Source organism: Phodopus roborovskii, unplaced genomic scaffold (genome assembly GCF_943737965.1).
Source record: "Phodopus roborovskii unplaced genomic scaffold, PHOROB, whole genome shotgun sequence".
Taxonomy (NCBI): Eukaryota; Metazoa; Chordata; class Mammalia; order Rodentia; family Cricetidae; genus Phodopus; species Phodopus roborovskii.
Genome location: NW_026126416.1, coordinates 10504892 through 10508183, shown reverse-complemented (window position 1 = coordinate 10508183; position 3292 = coordinate 10504892). Strand labels below are relative to the sequence as shown.

General features: G+C 44.5%; 1 pseudogene; it reads right to left on the bottom strand.

The window, feature by feature from the left end:
* Positions 1-456: 456 nt before the first annotated feature.
* Positions 457-1685, bottom strand: LOC127221252 (m7GpppN-mRNA hydrolase-like; annotated as a pseudogene).
* Positions 1686-3292: the final 1607 nt, after the last annotated feature.

Here is a 3292-nt window from a genome sequence, read left to right as displayed (position 1 = left end):
AAGGAAAACCTAGCTGGTCCAGCAGGGACTCAGGCGGAGTCCTGCCTGCAGCTCAGGCTTGGGCCTGAGCCAGTGGCCTCAGAGCAGCCTTTTCATGAATTCATACTTTAACATTGGGTGCCGATGGTAGCACGATAAATAAAAGACCCAGAGACAGATATTGGGGTTGGAGCTTCAAGCTGAAGATTAGAAAACAAAACAGCCAAGCCAGCAGCTCTTACCTCTACCTCAGGCTGAAAGGGTTGATCCTGGGTCCACAAGCTCTCATACTGCTGCTTCCTGGAGAATATATGCCTTCCTATCCCCAAGGAGCCTGGAGAATTGATGTCTGACTAGTGAAGATCCTGCTCCTATCATTAATACCTCTCTCTCTCCTTTTTTTTTTTTCTTTTTTAAAATTTTAATCAAATGCAACAGGTCTCTGATCATGGGACTTCTGCAATACACTTACTGCTATCAAAGGTCCAAGATTTTCATTATAGCGTTTTGGTCAAACTTGAAACTCAGGAAGGTTCTGGATGAAAATAGGGATTTGGCAATGTCTGTTACATGCCCCAGAGTGTCCCTCAACATGTTCTACCAATGGATCTTCACCAGAACAAGGCAAGTTATATGCAGCATCTGTCTCAAAGTTGTCCTGAAGTTTTCATGGATGCAGCGTCTTTTCACATTTCTATAAAAACAAAACAGAAGAACACCATCAAGGGATTCTATTGTCTTCCTGTTTGACTGTGAACTCCATTTGTTCTCTTCTTTTGATTAGGTGCATCTTGATACTGTTTTCTGCCATTCCCTCTCATATTTTGATTCTTTGCTTTGAAAGGGTCTGGTGACACTTCCCTGTGGCTGCTCTGAGGGTTCTGCTGCAGTGGCGGCTGCCTGTACTTTACCCACTGGTCACTAGGAGAACCTTGAGGAAGCAGCTGCTGGTTGTGGCAGAATTTTGTTCCACTAAATTTTTCCACAGTGGGCTTGGCTGGTGTGCTACCAGCTGAAGAAAAACTGTTCTCCAAATCTGCATTACAGCCAGTCCCTTGGTTGTCTGATAAAGGGAATGACCTTAAAAAGATCATTATGTGCCAAGCCAAGCTTGGACTTGGGAGTCATATAATTTCTATGACAGGGCAATTTCTCAGTGGAGAACCACTCAATGTTCCTAATTTCTCTTCTGGTTTTGGGGTTAAACTTTCTGTCTTTTGGAACTCCTGGAATGATGTGCAAGTGAGCAAACTGGCCATTGATTTGAAGTTCAGTGTTACCATCCTTCAACTATAGTCTTTGATATCAAAGCCACTTTCCTTTGCTTCCTCTTTATTTACTTTTCCTTTTGGAAACCCCCCAGCCTGATTTTGCCAAATATCCTTGAACCAGCAGTACATTGATTGCACCATAGGTTGGCATTCCCATCTTATATTCCTTCCATTCATCCAAAACTTTTCCCATATCTTCGCCCTGTGGCAGCAGAAATGAACAATAACTGAAGACAGCTTCGGTAACCCTGGAGTGTTCTGCATGTAGAAATCCAAGTGAAACCAATGGGCGAGCACAATCTGGAAGCAAACTCAGATTGCATTGTCTCTTTCCTTACTAGGAATATGCAAAATAAATCGGCTGCAAAGATTGTCCAGGACGCTGCCGGGAATCTCTGCTTTCCATGATGAGGACTGGCAGCAGGCACAGCGCATCCTGGCTCTGTACAGCCACACTGTAGAGCAGGCAGCAAGGATTCACTGCCCCACCGAGGCTGGGCCGAGGTGAGGGGCAGAGCCCTGGGGCCACGCTCCCTCCACTGGATAGGCCAATGTGAAGCTGGGGGACTGGTGCTCCAGCCTTGCCAATGAGACATTTGTTTATTGGTCGGGTGAGCTCGACCTGTTCCCCTGGCTGGCCTTGAACTCAGACAGATCCATCTGCCTTTTTCTCCTGAATCCTAGGATTAAAGGTGTGTGTCAGCACCTCCTGGATTCTATGGCTGCTTTGTTATTTTTGATCTCCAGTGATCTTAATACATCATAAACAACATATCACCACAGGTCATAAACCCTACTACTATTGTGCTAAAAGGACAAACATTACACTACCCTCTAAATGTGTATCATTATATCCATGAAGCCATGCAACCCTGACCTGTCATTGAGAAGCTGCATTATGCCCATGGATGGAGGAATACAGAAAGTCACAACTAATCCTAGCACAGGAATTAGTGACTTGCTCATTTATTTCCCATCCTCTCCATGGCACATGTCTCCTCTAGACAGGACAGGTTGTTGTTCGTGGCACCCCAAACCTGAGTGAGGAGCTCATTGGTTAAGAAAGTCTTTTGGTCTTCAAAAGGACCCCAGTTCAGAACCCAGCACTCACACTGGTTTGCTCATAACCACCTGTAATCCAATCTGATGTCCTCTTCTGGCCTATATGGGCACTGTATACACCGCACCCCCCAAGCCCCCCCCCCACACACACAGAGGACTAAACATCATATAATTAAAACTAAGAGAAAACCTGCACAAGATTGAGCCTGTCAACACTTTACCATGGGACTCGAGATCTACACTTATCTGAGTCGCTATTGTTAATTGATGGCTGCTAGAGAAGGGAAGAGTGTTTTCTTCGACATTGCAGTTCTCGATAGGTTGCCATGTTCCAGTGGATGTCATCCGATGCCCATGAACATACAGGCAGCGCTAATTGGATTTAGGTGTTGAGGAATAATCTTTTTGTACACTGTGAAGAAGAATCACTCTGATTGGTTTAATAAAAAGCTGAACAGCCAATAGCTAGGCAGGGTTTTCGGAACAGAGAGGAAACTGGGAAGAAGAGACGCCAGCCAGACATGGAGGAAGCAGGGAGGCAGCATGAACAGTACAGAACCAAGCCGTGAGGCAGAAAGTAAATTAATAGAAATGGGTTAGTTTGTTATAAGAGCTAGCTAAAAACAAGCCTAAGCTATCAGCTGAACTTTCATAATTAATAAGTCTCCATGTTGTTGTTATTGGGGAGCTGATGATCCTGACAAAATGTCCAACTACACATAGTATTTTTTTTAAAAGAAGACATGGAGTTGGTAGGGAAGTGGGGGGGGGGTTCTAAAAGGAGTTGGAGTGGGGGAGGAGGCGTGGATATGACCTAAATACACTGTATTCGTGTATGAAGTTACCAAGAGTAATTTTAAAAAGAAAATGTGCACACCTGCATCATACACGTAAGGAAACTACAAAGAGATTTTTCACTGACTGGTGTTTACTGCCTTCTGTTATGTGGAGAGAAAACAGATTACTTATGTGTGGTCCCA